General features: G+C 46.4%; 1 protein-coding gene across 3 annotated transcripts in view; it reads right to left on the bottom strand.

The window, feature by feature from the left end:
• NRG2 (neuregulin 2) overlaps window positions 1–17,935 on the bottom strand; it is a 173,101-nt gene that overhangs the window by 115,862 nt on the left and 39,304 nt on the right. The gene's annotated exons all lie outside the window — the stretch shown is intronic.

Below are 17,935 nucleotides of genomic sequence, written 5' to 3'. Positions count from 1 at the left end.
AATATAAAGATAGGGTTCTTGTTTGGGTTTTTATAAAACTTGTTCAGCACCAGGTGAGGTGAGCAAGGGAGAGCTGGTGTGGGGCTCTTTCTTGATATCAATAAGAAAAGCCCAACAGCAAATCCTTAATTAAACAGCTGCTTTAGCAAGACAGAATTAAAGAGAAATATTGATGGTGAGTAAATCTTATGTCCGTTCAGATGCTGGGAGCCCTGCATTTGTGCAGCATCAGACAGACCCCAGATGAATTTTCCTACAACGCTGCACAGATCCTGTCCCTGGAGAAGGTCTCCTTTTTGGTCATTTGACCCATTATTTCTTAAAAGAAAACAATTCTGTTCACCAATGTGTACTGTCAAACAGAAAGGTTGTTCTCCGAGAACTCCTTGCTGCACTGTCAGATAAAGGCAAGGCCACGCAGGTGGCATACTCACCGGTACCAGTGGGAGCTGCCCGTGGGCTCTTCCGTTTCCATGAAGTGGCTGAGCCTGTCCTGCACCCACGGGGTTTGTGCAGCACAGCACAGCCTGAAGGCCACGCTGGACACCAGCACAGCACGGGCCTGGGCGTACTCAGGGTCACGCTGATGTGGATCACCGACTTCATGTGCAGTGGCTCCAGATCAGGATCATGGATTCACCCCCTGATCCAAATAGAGCTTTCCTTTCCAAAGGACTGGTAAGTTACAGATTATGTTAAGAACATACAGGCTTCCCAAGCCCTAAGTACAAGGTGCAATAGAGCATACGTGGCACGTTCAAGATTACTGACTTCCACAAGGGTCCCAACACAAAACCTTAACATAACCAGCCATGCAACAGCAGGGTTCGGGGGCATTTCTGCCGAGTGCTGCTGAGCTCATTTTATAAGGATCTTGCTGCGATTTATACAGTCTTGTGGAATTTTATTTGTCTTCAGTTGAATATTCCATTTGCCTAAACTTGCCCAGTGGGAGCTGAAGATGCCCAAACAATTCTTGTAATGTTATACCTGAGTGACAATGCCTGCCCCAGCCACCTCCCATCCTGCTTCTGCCTGACTGGCAGAGGTCGATGGGCCTTTGCCTCTGCACCCAGGTTTGTGCGGGCACGTGTGCCCACTTGCCGTGTTTAACATGGACACACAGCTCGCAGTGCCAAGCCCTGCTCCTTTCCAGGGAGCTTCGCTCCTTCGGCTCCCCCCGGCACAGACCTGTGCTGCAGAGCTCAGCTGGTACCTTCGGCACAGCCCCTCCACCATCCAAAACAGACATCCCTCCTAGGGCTTTAGTCAACAGACCTAAGTTTTAGTGAGAAATGGGGACAGGTAGAGTCAGATACCCAGGTTTTGATCTCATTTGTCCAGGCCTAACAACCCCGGGAGCAGTTTCACAAGTGCGGAACACCCAGCAGAGCTTGCAGAGCAGCTCAGCAGCCTCTCTACGCTGGGAGATGTCTGCCTCTCCAACCCAGAGACACAACAGCCGCACCACTCTGGCTCCAATGTTTTAACAAAGACTTGTCTTCCTGGTGGAAGCCAGTATCAGTCTCAGACTTGCATTCAAGTCCTAACAATCCTTGGGTCCTAAGAACATGTAAACTGAGAGGCTTTTCTAGTGAGAAGGACAAAAATGCAGTAGTGGGTGCATGCTTGTACAGCTCACAAATGAGTGACAGCATTAAAGTCCTGCTACATTTTAACATCAGTACTCAAGAAGGAAGAAAAAACACTTTATAACCGATCATTCAAATATACCTGAGTCATCTTCTCCTTTGCATAAAAATCTCTTCTAATCCTGACATCCTGGGCAGAGCTCTCTGATTCACACACATCCCCTTTGCAGTCACCGAAGCTCTGGGCACCACGATTCCTTAGTTCCGGTCTTACTAAAAGAGCCGAGCTACATTTTGTTCACATTTAACCTCCTCCTTCCTCTTCTCACAAGAACTTCCCCAAAAGGGAAGCTGAGCTGCTGCATACACCAACAGGCAGAAAACACCTTGGGTAATCTGGGTTGGGATCAGCCACCAAGACACAGCTGCATTCAAATGACTGTGGATCATCAAAGCACAAAAGACAAACATATTTCTCATCACAGCACCTAAGTATCCAGCTGTGGAACATGACTGATGCTCTAAGTGTCAAAGCCTTGATGCTCATCTCAGCTCCTGCTCCTCAACAAGAGTAAACCATGCAAAGGGCACACATGCACACGCACACCAGTGACTGGCTCTCAGATCAGCCTCTCTTGAATCAATGGGACTTCCCAGAGAACATCTTTCCTATTGGAGCAGGTCCCTTTGCTTTCATTCACAGAAAGTTAAAAGCCCTCTGGGCACACCTTACCTGGAAAACATGCTATTGGAAAAGCACTGAGGACGTTCTGCTGCCGTTTAAGGCAACTAAGCAACTGGAAGCAAGAGGAAGTCAGCAGCGGCAAGCAGACAAGAATCTGAGAATCACCATTTCAACAAAATTCGCAAGCAGAGACTGTGATGTTATTCCTCATGTTCCAGCCAAACAGAATCTAATGCTTCTGAGTACAATGAACACAAAAGCACCATGGGCCCAAAAACCACACCATCACAGAGACCACAGGCTTGTAGCAAAGTATTAGAGGATGGGGCTTGGCAGGCAGGCACATTGCAGTTATTTTGGAGTTGATGTGGTTGTTCTTGGTGCCACCACCAGAAAAAGCAGCATGCATGAGTCCAAAAACAGTGTAGAGCACTGCAGCCGTTGGAGGTTTGCAATGGAGGTAGCAGCTTGCTACAAAAGTCCCCTCCTCCCCCAAGCAGGGTTGCAAAGGAAACAGGTCTTTCCCAGACCCAAGGTTGTCAGACTTCACTGCCATAACCCTGAGGCCTCTGTAGCAATGGCCTCCTGACCAGAGCGCACCTTGACTCAAAGCCTCTCTGCTGCCTTGGATGGATCCCCATGTTGCATCCAGGAAGATGTTATGTATATGTGCTGCTGGAACCACTTCTGCTAGCAAATGGAAATCCTCCCACATGGCTGCTGAGCCCAGCGCTGCAGCCGTCACTCACTCCATGCCAGACTGAGTCAGTCTGAGTAACAGCTACTGATGTTAAATCGCTCTCTGGGAGCCAGTTCAGCTATGCACAAGGCAAGGATCTGCTTACTGTAAGTCACAGTGGGGCAGAGCAGTACCAGCTGACCTACGAGTAGCCCCACAAGTGGATTGTTTGCCAGTGTAAGCTGAAGGCCTTTTTGATTTACACTGAGAGACATCTGCTCAAGTAAAGAATCAGAAAATGAGCCAGGTATAGGGGCCAAACACCATCAGAGCCCACTTCTCCACTTTTGTTACAACCATTCAAAATGGGTATGCTTTCATGGAAATCAAGGGGTGATGCTGATGCTAAATCAGCCAGGTGAGAAGCATCAGGGCTCTTTGCTGATACTCAGATATTGTACAGGTGAAGTCTTTACTGCGCACAGCCAGGGCACCACACAGATCTAGGGCAATTTACTCTACAGCCTAGAGACTTTCCAGAGGCACACAATGCCATACAGAGCTGATGTGCAGTCCCAACACAAGGCCCACCCTGTGTAGCAGCAGCACCTACCCCAGGTTGCTCTCCCCAACCCCTGCTGCCAGCATGACCCTTTCCCTGGCGTGCATATCCTGGCCTGCATCAAGCTGTCTCACCCTGTGCGGCAAGCGCAGCTGTGTGTGTTTAGTTTACCCAAAGTGGCACTGGGGGTGGAACAGTGACCTTTCTCATGAAACCGTATGGGAAATGAAATTCCCTCTTCAAAACTTTGTCATGTCTCAACTAGCTGCTCTGCAAGTAATTTTTACAAAAGAAGGAGGGAGCTGTCAGCTGAGACCTGTCAGTGACCGAGAGCACAAATCACACTACCTCCCCAAGCCATGGAGACAAGAGGAAAGTGCTTGGCAAGGCGACTGCTAACTGCGCTGCCTTGGTGCCAAGCTACACAGGCTGCCTCCTCCAGTGGGCTCCTTGGAGCAACGCAGACGGGAGAAGCTGGCAGCCATCGTGACAGGCAGCAGGGGAGGGCTGGGAAATCAAAGAAGGGCCATTTCCACACAGAGGAACATTCCCGTGCCTTGAAGCAAGCAGGAGCTTGTGCCTAGAAGCGCGTGTTCCATCCAGCCTGCCTTGCTAACGTAGTGGAGTGCGTGTGCCTTGTTGCTTCCATGCACACCAGCTTAGCAACACGAGCAGAGTCAGTGCTGCTGGGTGAACTGCAGCTCCAGTCCTGGGGAGTGAAGCCACCCAAAGACTAAACCTGGGGGAGGTCTGGCTCCTTCTCCCCTCCAAGGAGGCTAAAAATCTGTCTCCATTTGTCAGGAACCCTGATCACAGAATTTGTAACAACTTTGTAATAGCAAAGCTTATGGGTTATAACTGCAAGCAGCACCGTTAGGAGACACTGGAAGACAGAAAAAACCTTTGGCACAGGAGATTTAAAAAATAAAGCAGCAGAGACTATTATCTGCATAAGAAAGATCTGTCTAAGGAGGGGATTTCCCAAAGCATCGCACTCAGCCTCTCTTTCAAAAGCATGTGTTGAACAGGGTATAAAATCCTTCTCTGCAGATAAATACATGCAGGGGAAAATCACCACCTCCAGCTTCACCTGACTCTGGGCTTGTTCATGGCATGCTGACACTTTCATATCTGGGGAAATCTGTCACTTCAAAGTCACGCTGACATATGAGGAGTGAAAGGGAGGAGCAGCCTCACATTTGCACGCTGCAGCTAAATAAAGCGAGTTGCCAAGATACATTTACTGCTCTCAAGGTATGTTGCTGCACATGATCCAAGTGTGCATAGACGTTAGCCACAACCGTTCATCCTTAGCGCTATGATGCATTCGTCATTCATACACTGAGACATCTCCTTTGCCAGGGTCTCCCCTGGATATTGTCCCACTACTTCTATCCCAGTTACCTGCATGCAGGGTTCAGAACAAGATCACTTCCTAGCCCTCAAAGGGCTTAGGACTGGATTTTCCCAGTCATTAAAAAAAATACAGCCTCTTGCTCTCTTTAGATCAATGTATTTGTGTGCAGAGGATGAGCAGCTTTACTTGTCCTTTAATACACTCTTACAGAGGTTTGGGAATCTTGTACTAGACTTTTAGAGGTTGATGGCACAAAATTCTGCTATCGAGGGGAGAGCACACCCTTTAGCTTAGACCTGTCCTTTTTTAACAACTCTTCTTATCAGCATCAATTACCTGTTTGTAGCTTTTTCTTTTTTTTTAATGGGCCCTTTTGGGAGAGGATTACAAACAAAAGGAATTCCTAAGGAGTTAGAGACCCTTTTTAACAGGTGCTCTGAAAAGCTTTGTCAGTGCTAACTGAGGGCAGATGGAGGTACCAGCAAAACTTTCCTTCAGGTCAACAGCCATAGTAAGGAGATCCTGCTCTAGCAGTGAGGGTGGCAGGATTAGCCCCTTACATCTTCTGGCACTGTAACAATAAGACACATAGTGAGTCAGTTCTGCATCAGATCTCAGCTCTGCTTGGAACACCAGCATCCTATGATGTAGGCCCAAAACTCTGCCCTCAGCATCTCTGCTCAGGTCCCAGAGCCTCAAGCTGTGGGACCAGTCTCAGGAGAAAAACGGCTGCACAGCTGGACTTCTTAGAGTGCATCAGCCACGTGCTCTGACAGCCAGGCACCTCAGCACCACTGAACTGCACGTCATTGGGGTGTCAGCATCATGACCGTGACAGTCAGGACCTCTGTCCCAGGCAGAGAATGCATGCAGCTAATTCAGCAAAACAGATCCCTGCATAAAAGGGATCATCCTGAAGGGAAATCTCTATTAATGAAATTATTAGACCTGGCAGTAAAATCCAACTCAGTCTTTTATCAGACAGTCACTAGCACTCTCCAGCTATGAATAGAACTTTTCCATGCAGTGCCCAGGTCAGATTTCAGGTCACTAGGAACACAGCATTAAGATGTTCTTGATTGGGAATCTCCAGGAAGAGATTTGGAAAGCGAAGTTTCCAGATGGTGGTATAAAAGGAAGATTTTATTAAAGCAGCACAGGCATTAATGCTTGTCAAAACTAAGGAAAGCGATTATCCAAGACCTGGATACTTAATTATGGACAATTTAAAATTTAAGTTTGAAAAAGATAGAAAACTTGGAATTATCAAATGGGAAATGAGTTAAAGATCTCTTCAAAATATTGGCTCTCTTCCACAGCACAACTCACCATGGCAAGTTTCTTCCCCTCCTCCTAGAAGGGTCTTTCCCAGGCCCCTTCTCCACCCAGGACTTCGTTTTCTGTTCATACTGTGAAGTCAAGTTCTAAGCTTGTCCCCTTCAGTTCACGCCATTTACTGTCCACAAACCAGAGAAAAGCGCAGTCACATCACATACAGCATGAGATTTCCACTGTCCCGTTCAGGTCTTCTTTTTCTCTGCAGGCCAATTTACTTCAGAATCTCTTCTGGCATCTCCCCTATCTTTTCCCACTCCTGTCTTCCTCTCCTAAGGGCCCAGAGGATGCCCACAGGGGTCTCTAACAAGTGGTTCCACCAGCCAAATTCAGAGAACCATCCTGTGGTCCCACCATCCACTGCAGCACTTCCACATGTTCTCCACATAGCCCATGTGCTGTGAGGTGGGGAACGAACTTGGCAGGTGAGCTGGAGTGTCACTAGCCCTCTTGGGCTAGGACCACTTAAGTGCTCCTACCTGAACTCTCAGGACACTTCACCACAGCAAGCCAAGGGGGGTACCCAGGCTCACCTTTTGGGAGGCAGTCAGGAACCTGGGCAAAAGCCTTCCTGCCATCTTTTACCTTCTAAGCTAACGTAGGGATCCAAGGAGTGGTGTTTTCTTTTCTCTGTACCTCCTACAGGTGAGAACTCCCAAAGTGGACCCTTTGTGAGTAGAAAGCCATTACAGGGAGAGCCAGCGGTGAGTATATTCCTCCCATTTCTGGAGTTTGCATAGGTTCATTATTATGTTAGTTAATACCTTAAGGGGACTAAGAAAAAAAAATAATCAGAGGAAGTTTTCCAAATCATACAATAGCATTGTATGGATAGTCTGAAGGCAAAGATTGCGTTGTGCCAAACCAGTAGGGTCTGCTGTTAATTACAAGCATTCCCTGGAGATGACGTGCCTACCTCCATTCTCATCTCTAGGTTCCTGACCCCAAATTCAGCCAGCACCCTGCACCCAAATCATGGTATTCACTCCTGCAGAAGTAGCTTACAGAGATGATCCCTTATCTGCAGAACCCACAGGGTAAGATGTCTTGTTTTCTTCTTGACAGAGAAATCCAAAGGGAAATGAAGGGCTAAACTTCCCTACACACACATACATGTATGTGTCCTCATTGCCTTCCTCCAGCCTGCATAAGGACTGCCTGGCCTTTGATCACAAGGCACTTTTCTGGGTCTTTTCTAATCCCTCCCCACCCCTTCCTTTAGTTCTGTTCAAGCATCTCCCTCTCCGGCAGAACTGCTCTACATTGGTGAACAGCAGCTGTGGTGGTTGGACCTACATTCAGATAAGGAAGAACTTTGCATTTCTAGAAACCAGAAAAAAACATTTCCACCTTTTTACCTAAGAAACAGGTCTAATTAAACTTCTTGATCTGTGCATGAATCTGTATTTCTCCTCCTAGAAACTTCTGACTCTCCTGTCTGATTTCAACTCCATTTAAGCAGACGGGCAGAAATGCAGAGATTGTGGTCAGGAGGCCTGAAATGTGAGCCACTGTGGACATAGAGAGCCAGGCATAAAGGCTCTCGTATGCCCAGGGAGCCTCTAACCCTACTACTCACTGGAGTAAGTGTGGCTGCCTGGAAGATGTTGCCAGGATGTTCCAGAAGAGAAAGAAATTGTGCGTCCACAAAGCTCCAAAGGATGCAACGTCTCTGCAGAAACACCCACAGGCCTTGTGGGTGATGATTTTCCTCCAAAAAGCAGCTACCTAATGCCAGAGAAAAGGGTATGTTAGAGAAAGAAGAACAAGGTAAGGTCAGGAAAGAGCAGATGGAGGAAGAGAGACAGCACAGAAGCCTGAGTGTCCTGGAGAGGAACAAGAGAGAGCAGAGAGAGGCAAGCTGCTGCAGCTGTTAACTGTGAAACTGCTGTCCAATAAAGCCCTAAACAACTCTGTACCTGATGGGGAAAATTTCTTGAAGACCAATTGCAATGTTTGTCACAAATCAGACCTTCCTGAAGCAAGCTGGAGTCCACTGGCCCAACACTCATTTCTTCTGGGACACAGTTTCTTCTGGGACAAATTTGTAGGTAACTTTCTTCCCACACCTACCACCTACACAACACACCAAAGTCAATAGAGCTACAGAAGGAGGGACTTGTGCCCAGCCCTACAGAGAAATTTTTCGGTATCTCAGCTGCTAGTGTAACCATTGCAACCCCATGCAGCCAGCTGGAAGATGTACTAAAGAGAAAGACCTGCAGGCACAGGGAGAGGGATGGTGGGGCAAGGAAGAGAGAATGCCATTTAGATGTTGGATTGGGCTCATAGCTTGGATGACAGAGATATTAGCATGGTCAGTACAAACCTGTCAGCCCAGAACTGCAACAAAATGAGACAGTCCACTCCTTGGAGCAGCTCACAGCTGTGTTGCTTGCCTCAGTACTGACCTGGTGTCTATTTGGCCTCTGCAGAGTCCACACAAGCTCCATTACCCTTCCTAGACAAGCTGATGGCCTGGAGAACTGGTGGCCAGATCTGCATCCTGACAGAGCAGAAACCTCCACAATTACAGCATCTCTCCACAAAGCATGTCCGTTTCCAGAGAGCCTTCATGGGGTCTGGAGGATAGGTAACAGCATCTCCTCCATCTTAAAGGACCTAGGAATATCTGCAGTCCCCAGAGCAGAGATTCTCCTCCCTGTGATGTCTTCTGCTTCTTTCTGGTTCTAGACTCAATAGGAGCATCTCTTCTGATGCCTACGTTTTCTACCCAGCTGGGGTAACACTTTACAGAGATTGGCATCTGTATGCATGCACTTGCTAGACAGCCAGGTTTGTGCAGAAGGGGTCTGTTTGTACCTAACAATTTCTGAGAAAGCAGAAAGAAATCATCAGCACCGCTGAGAAAGCAGGCTAGTAAGCAGCCTCTTGCTATCTCCTGCCCAATATGCTAGGACCTGTCCAATCCACCCTGGAGTTGAACTCAGTTCAATGCTTTTCTTACAATCTTCTGAAAACTACAGCATTCCCTTGCTTGCCCTCCTTAGTTTGCTTGCTCAGCCTTGCCTGCAGTGCTGGTGTGAACTCCCTTGGTGAAGTTTCTACGTGGGACAGTGGGACTCAGAACCTGTTCAAATCCACTTGATCTCTTCCACTAGGAAACTTCTGATGCTAAAGTATTTTACGCTAATTGCATACCAGCCAGTTATTAAAAAAAATGCAAACGGTTATATATGACATACTTCAGTGTCTTCTACTTTTATAATGTATTTGATGACACCCCCCGGGGAAAACACTCCTGCATGAACAAGTAACAACACAAGAGGAAAGCATAAGTAGGGCAATCTGGGTATGGATGATAATTACCAATGCATAAAAATATATCATGAGATATGCTTAAATAACTTCACATGAGGCGGCAGTTCTGGCTTAGCAATTCCTTTACCATGACATCATTTCTGTGCTCATAGGCCAACTAAAAGTATCTAAAAATGTCAGGACCAAATGGACCAAGGAGTCAACAGGGGTGAGTTTGTGTCCTTCCTCCTTTCTGTGTCACACTCTCACTGGCATTGAATTTGGCCCTAGAAAGCCAGTGCTAGTTTTCCCTGCGCTTCCTCCTCCTGGCAATCCAAGCCTCAGTTCATCCTGCTGTACCGGACTCCAAATCAACAGACGTGATCCACAATTTGCCTTGGAATAAGAGACTGACCAAGGTCTTTGAATGGGAAGCAATACCTTCTATTGATCTGAGCAAGAGACTCCCAAACTGAGATAATGTGTTGTAGAAATCATTTATCCAGCTCTCAGGAGTACAGATTCCCCTTACTGTAATGCCTTCGGAGTTTCTGGAACTAATTGTGCCCTTTGGGCTGGCCTGAAGAGACACATCCTGCAGTATTGCTTATCCCTGTCCTCCTTCAAACTGTGTACTCATGTGCTACTTGACAAACTGACACACCTCACTGAGCAGCAGAGTCTGAGACAACAGACAGACCCTTGAGACATCTCCCAGTTCAGTAGAAAATGCACATGGTTTTCTTTCTATTTACATCTCTGCCAATGCACCAAGACTCATTCTCTGCACAGGTCTCCTGCAGACTGCCTAGAAAGTCTGATGAAAAGGGGCAACTTGAACACCATGATCTGCCAGCACTGGCCTTGGGAGATGCCACCACGAGCTCAGAAAGTCCTAGACAGCAAACAAGGCTAAACAAGCATTACAAGAAGATGATGACTGGGCATGTAAACATTGCAGGCAGGAGGCCTAGCAAGTAGGCAGGAACTCAAGCTCTCCTGGAGACAGCACACCTGGCAAAGAGATATGTGTTCTCCTCCAAGCTGCTGGATCCAGGAGAATTCAGAAACAAAAGACAGGCCTGGAAACAGGGACTAAGGACAAAGTGTTTTGCACCATGGCAGGTGCATGTGTCTTGTGTAAGGGTGAGCTGGTAGGGTTGAAGCACAGACTGCAGCCTGCATACCTAAGCTTTCTACCTGAGCAGCAATGCCACATCCCTCAAATCAAAGCACATGTCCCTCAGGCCCTTGACTATGTTTCTGATATATAATTTAATGGCTGAACTATGCTTTAGCTTGGGACAAAGCTAAGCTTCCTTGCAAGAAGGCTTGCTGGAGGACTATAAAGTGCTTAATGCTGGTCCTGCCATTTTCCATTCAAGACAACCACATCTTTCTTTAGCTCACACAGCTAAGGTTCTTCTCCAGAGAGAGTCGCAGGACCCAAAGCCCCTCCTCACATCCTCACACACACAGTGAAGATCCCAGAACATGTTGTGGTGGAGAAGCTCACAGGAGGGGACTAAACCAAATACTCAGAGCACAGTGATAACCAGCTGATCTACCAGACTGGGACTGGATGTCTAGCTAAACAACCGAGAAACTGTATCTGTAATGCTTCATACAACTCAAGTTTGCCTCCTGGCATAAACAGCAATGGTAAAGTTGGTCAGTCTGGGGAGAAACGAAGGACGCCCCTACCCACCTCACCATCACCAAAATAACCCTTTGTTGGGCTTAGACCAATCTGGATGTCTGAGCAGTTCTGTCCAATTTTTCTGCTGCCCACAGCCAGTCTGAAATGTCTTTTCTACCTGAGTCCCTATCACACTGTTATATTCCTTCCTTGCATAATGTATATACAGTACAAATAGCAGTGGCTTAATCTGTACTTTCCACTCCTATTGTTCTCTAATGACTGCTGTAATTATCCAACTGAACTCTTCTGGCAGAGCACAGCATCATTTCTTAAGTGGCTCAGTCTGTTCCTAGTGGGCTACTAACCCTATCTGGAAGCATTTTCTTCCAGTGAAGTGTCCTGGGAGCCAGTGATCCTCTCAACAGGAGAAGTCCAGCAGCTCTGGGCTGAGACGGAAATGCATTAGCAGCAGAGGGAGAGCTCTCCCAAGTGTTTTCTCTCTCTAGAGCTTCACACCCTGAGATGGAGAGAAACAAAAATACCATCTTCCCTGAGAAAGGGAAGAAGGGAAAACAATGAAAATACTTTCCAGGTGCCCTACTACAGACAAGCACAATCGTGTTCAGACAGGAAGCTTCATTAGCAACCTGTTAGCTTTGGTGGGGTTCTGCAATTTGTTTTGGTTTTTAATTGCCTCTTTCCAGACTGGTCTGTTTTGGCTTCCTGTGCCAGTGAGCCAGGAAAAAAAACCCAAAACCTTATAAAAAAATATGATCTTTTCCCCTGGTTTCCTTTTTTAAAGCTGCTGAAATGAGGTGCACCAACAGCAATTACCACTTAATCCCTAAGTTTGGATATGGGAAGTGAAACTGAATTCCCTGGGAGCATGCAGTTAAATGAACTATCTAAGCAGAGTGCATACTCATCTTTTGAAAGCCAAGAGATCGGAAGGAGGTTGATCCTCCATTTTCTATTCTGCCAAAACTGCTATCGTTATCAACAAATACCTGGTGATTCAGGGACCAAGAGAGTCCACTTGAGAGAAGGTTGTTACAACAACTGCTCATTTAATTTCCGATTCCTCACCACTGCACTGATTTTGTTGCACCTCCAGCATCCATTACCCAGGAATCTCCAACAATGGAGATCCCCCACCTCCCTGGTGACCCTGATGACCCAACCCTGGGCTGCACCACCCTCCTGGGGAAAGAGCCATTGAAGGCATATGGACCCTTCAGGCTGAAAGCACACAGCAGTCTGGGCAGCACAGGGACGCATAACCGCCATGCTCACTTCTGCACTGCCGTTCACCATATAAGCACAGCCCACCCTGCTCCCCAGAAAAGCAGCTGCAGCCTCTTCTGCCATGCGAGCCCACAGGCTCTGGCACCCTGCCGAACCTTTGTGTTGATGGGGGAAAAATCAGTATGCTGCAGTGTTTACAGAGATGGAGAGAGGATTAAAGCCTTTTGTGAGCAGCTAGTAAGCCAAGCCAGAGGTGCAGAGTAGAGATTGTATGTCATGGCACCTAGAGTACAGAGTGGGATATTAAAGGCAGATTAGGATAATTTCATGTGCCAGACACCAGGAGAGTCCTTGCAGTCCAAACATGCTTGAACTTGCTGATAAACCTGTTGCCTTCAGTGGATAACCACCAAAGCAGGCTAAAAAGCTGGGGCTGCAAAGCAAACACCAGGCCTGATAACAGGCATTTAATATTTATTAGTGCAGGGTTATAAGCCCCTCTTTCTATACTTCTACCTTCACTAACAGCATCAGCCCTTCTGCAATCCCACCAGGAGAGAGGCCTTTCCCTGGTCAAATGGTTTGTGTCAGGCTGACACCAGACGCCTCTGTGTCTCACTGAAAGGAGCAGTTTTATGGCCAACTGCCAAAATTAGTTTATAACCTGTGACTGGTACCAGCAATCACTATGTCTGACTGAAGGGAAGGTGCCCTGATCTCAGGTCTATGATTATATACATCAGGAGAAGAGCTAGCTGTACTATCATGCATACTGTTTTAGGGTACCTCACATTATCATATTAACCCCTCAAGCTCAAGGCACGCTGCAAAGAGCACCTGCCCTGAAGTGCACTGAGGAGAGCTGCGGACGTGCTGGGAAGTGCCTGTTCTATTGCTATCACAGTCTGGGCGTTACAGGCCAGTGGTCTCTTTTCATCAGATCTCTGCAACTACATCCTTCTGTCTGGCTCTGGGCAGCTATTTCTGTAGACTTCTACAGCTTGTGGTAGAACAGCGCTTTACATCTCCTACCTTAGAGTCTTCAGACTGTTCATTGCCTGCACCAATGCTAAAATACCAGCCCTGTTTTACACATTAATTGTCATCATTAAATGATCTCATCCCCAGGAAGTTAGTGATTGTATGGAGCCAAAGTGGCACTGAAAGTAACTGGATCTGTTAGAGGAAGAGCAAATAATAAAATGGCAGAAATTTTCTTTATGCTAGAGTTAGATCAAGGTCAGATTCACCAGCCATTGGTCTATGGATCTACAGGACCACATTTCCTAGTGTTTAGTGCCTTCACAGAGAACAGGATGCCACACAGATATGAAGCAAGTGAAGGACTGAAAACTACAAGAAGAGTTCAGAATTGTTCAATCAAGGGCAAAGGGGAAAATGCTGCAATGGAATAAGAGAAAAATCTATTGGATTGAGTCATCATAGCAAGCAAAACAGGCATACTTTAAAACTCACTTGGTGTACTAGAAAGGAGAATGCTATTGAGTGATCATGAAATAAGAGGAAACTCGCAGCAAGCAGTCAAGGTCTGCAGAAGAACTTTAAGGGTAGGAAAGCCTTCTGGCAACAGAAAGGTAGTGGCAGGAAGATGGACATACTTGGGACAGTCAGCTCCTGCCCCTGTGTTTTTTGCTATGGTAATGGAGATTGGACTTCCAAAACGACTTGTTGGCACACAAGAACTGCACATAGTAGCATCCTGGTAGCACAAGGGTCCCCACCACTATTTCAGTCTCCATTGTATCCAAGATGAAAATTACTAGATGCCCGATGATCACCACTGCCTCTAGGACACCAGCCTGGATATCCTCTCACAATGTATCCTCACCTGGTCCAGCTGAGCATCAGCAGACTTTCAAAGAAAACTATACAGACAGGAAAAAGAGAATAATTTTGTCCAGCCCTTCAATAGAAGATTACCTCTACTCATTTCACATACAATAAAGCAGCCTTTCTGATCCACTAACACCAGCAGAGTAGCTAGTGTCTTTGCTGATCCCACAGAGCTGCACCACCATTTCCTTCCAGCCTGAAACCCATTACATTGAATGAAAAACAAGAGCACCAATGCAGAAAAAAAAAAAAAAAAAAAAAGAAAAAGGAAAAAGAAAAGAAAATGGAAAAAAGAAAAGAAAAGAAAAGAAAAAAGAAAAAAGAAAAAAAAAGAAAGGAAAAAAAAAGGCTTCTAGTTTGCTTTAGAAGAAACTCTTGGTTAAAGGGTTTCACCACAACCCTCCCATGCAGGAGTAATGGTTACTTGTGCTACATGATCTAGACATCTCCATGTCAAGTGTCCTGCAATCCCCTAGCTCTGTTAGAGGGACTCTGAGAAGCCTTCATTGCCACAAGCTAGATGTTAACATCCTCTTGGGCAATAAGAAGATACATACGAAGAGCCCAAATACCCTGCAGGTCATCTGGTCAACACAGTGGAAGGACCATAGTTTGCTTGAGTTTGACCATGCTTCTGGAAGTTGTACCAACATTACAGTAATGAACACTTGCAAGGTCATCTTTGCTCTGCAATGTGTATCGACTATATAGCTAGCCACTAGATACCACAGGGTAAATCAGGAAGGATAAAACTTTCATGCATCCCACATTCAAGTGATAATAAGAGACCAAAAAAGAGCTGGAAGCTTTCTTTCTAAAAAATAGCCTGGTAACTTTGCAGGGGTGGCTATAGCAGAAGCACAACGGGTCCAGACAATGGCATCCAGGAAGAGGCTAACAGAGGAGTCACAGTTGTCATAGGAGGAGCACAAGGAACTTTGCATCAGTTTGCCAAATGCCCTGGAGATGCTAACTTAAAAATTGTGATTTACTAGGTGCAACAGATTGTCTGGGAGAACTCAAATTGAATCCAGAAAAGTATCAGCCTGTTCTGGAAGGACAAGTGACACTATTTGTGTGCTTCAAGGACATAGGCACTGGCTGCAGGGTCCAGGGAAAATGGAAAACTCAGACTTACAGAAAGTCCCAGCAGCGCAGAGATGCAGCTTTGGGGACACAATGTCAAGCTGGACCATACTGAGGTAAAATTTCTGGGACAGGAACAGTGCAGATGACTGATAGGCTTACTCTCAGGAGTGACTCAGTGTGGAGGACTGGGGAGAACACAAACATGGAAAGCAACACAGGTGCGGGTGACTGACCCAAAAGGGTTTGGGAGCCTTCAGAGGGGTACCAGGAAAGCTGAAATGCTGATTTCAGAAAGGCAAACCACCGTAAGGTCTGTGCTTTGGTATGAATATCTTGGAAGGCTGAACTACAGAAACAAAGAACAGCGACAGATCTGCTAGGTTGTTGAAGAAGCAGGCCTTCAACAAGCTCTCTCGCTGCCAGGGAAAAGGCAGGAAAAAAAAGGAAGGGACCAATACAGCTGAATCATGAGATCCTTGTGGATCAGAAGGAAGAATTGACACTAGGTTAGATTACAATAGGCAAGAGTTAAAAGCAATCTCACAAGCACAAAAGGACAAAGCTGAAAAGCCAAGACAGGTAGCTTTGGAGGAACAGTGAGGGAGAGAAACTGTTCTAAGCCCATCAGTCATGAGAGGGAGACATGGCATGTCCACTGCTCAGAGCTGGAAAGCTATCAGTTGTCCTGGATACATGTTGAAGGTCACAAATACCAGTGTGAGAAAAAAGCAGCAGCTGATGCAGCACAGCTATTATCAACTACAAGAGGACAAGATTTAACCCTCAGACAAGGCAAGAGCAGAGTAAGGAGTACTTTTCTATGTGAAGAGTTTCCAGTGAGATGTGCCTGATAAGCCTTATCTCAAGGCATTGATGAAGGCTGCTGGGTTTTGGGCTCCAGAGGCAACTAAGTAGCCTCAGAAGGCCACAGAAAGGGCAAATGAAGTGGTGCTTTACAAAACTGAAGAAAAGAAAATCTGGGCAATTACAGACCCACTAGCTTAGTTTTCATTACCATAAGCACTAGAGGCAAGCAAGGAAGGGTACAGGAACTGACACAACCTCTTCAGACCAACCCAGCTTCCCTGGACAGCCAGGGAAAGGAACTCTGTAGATGAGGAAAAGCAACAGTTACCACTTCTTAATGTTAGTAAGACACTTGATATTTGTTTGGTGGTAGTCTCCTAAGCAAGTTAAGGGAGCTTCAAATGGCAATATGATGGGAGAACATCTAGAAAAAAAACATATTCAAAGAGTAGTAATAAATGGCTTACTGTCTGATGGAAAATGTATCAAGTGAGGATTCAGAGAGGTGGATTTTAGGTCGATTCTAATTAGTCTTTTTACTTATGGCCAGATAACAGAAAAGGAAGCAGGTTTATTCGTCATGCAGATGATGCCAGCCCAGAAGAGGCTGCCAGTATATCACAGGACAGGATTTGGATTCAAACCAATCTCAAGAACTTGGGAGATGCAGTCAGAAAAGAAATAAGAAACAACTGAGTCAGTGTGAACACACCATGCCAGACCTCAGCAGGACAGTCAGCCCCACAGGCAGAAAAGGGGCAGAGAAGGATCTAGAAGGCATTGTCACAGCCTGTACATGAGTCCATGCCCACTGATGGGCATGGGGAGGAGGGGGCATGAGTCCCATGGGTTTTAAATATGTCCATAGATGAAGACGCCACACCCTCTCTGGGCAACCTGCACCAGTATTTGATCACTCTCACAGTAGAAAGGGATTTTTTAGTTCAGATGGAACCTCCTGTGTACCCATTGCCTCTGGTCCTGTCACTGGACACTACTGAGAAGAGTCCAGTTCTCTTCATCATTCCCTCCCATTAGGTATGTATAGACATGGGTAAGGTTCCCCTGAGCCTTCTCTTCTCCAGGCTGAACATTTCCAGCTTCTCAGCCTCTCCTTGTATGAGAGATGCTCCCATTTCTTGAGATGCTCCCATTTCTTAAGCACTCATGGGTCCAGTTTGCTTCAGTGCTCTCTAATCTAAGAGTAAGTCTTCCTTGCTCCAGACTTTTTACCTGGTCTCAGGGGTTTAGGATTGCTGAAGGCTGGTCTTATGGGTAAAGACTAAAGCAAAGAATGCACTGAGTACCTCAGCCTTTTCCATGTCTTTTGTTACCAGGTCCCTGGCACCTCTCAGCAGCAGGTCCAGATTTACCCTAGTCTTCCTTTTGCTGTTTACGTACTTGCAGAATCCTTTCTTGTCACCCTTCATACTCCTCACCAGATTCACTCTATCCCTGCAAGATCAGACAGCAACTCTATACTCCTCCTAGGTCACCTGCCCCTGCTTCCACGTCTTGTATGCCTCTTTTATATGTCTGAGTTCAGTTATGAGCTCCTTGCTCATCCATGCAGGCCTTTGCTTCATTAATCTCAGTTCTATCGCTTCAACTTTGGTTTATGTATGAACAGTTGCTTCTTCTTCAAGTCCTCACCTAGGTCTCTTGATGGGGAACAGCTTCGTTACTCCAAGCTATGTTGTCTAAAACCAACCTCCAGCCTAGCAGCTAGATTTTTCTGATGTCATATGGATATTCAGCTCCCCATCACAACAGATCTTCTTATATCAGCCAATTGTGGCATTTGCCTGTGTTTGGTATGTAAGTGGA

Source organism: Balearica regulorum, chromosome 14 (genome assembly GCF_011004875.1).
Source record: "Balearica regulorum gibbericeps isolate bBalReg1 chromosome 14, bBalReg1.pri, whole genome shotgun sequence".
Classification (NCBI taxonomy): domain Eukaryota; kingdom Metazoa; phylum Chordata; class Aves; order Gruiformes; family Gruidae; genus Balearica; species Balearica regulorum.
This window is presented reverse-complemented; position numbering and strand designations above follow the sequence as displayed.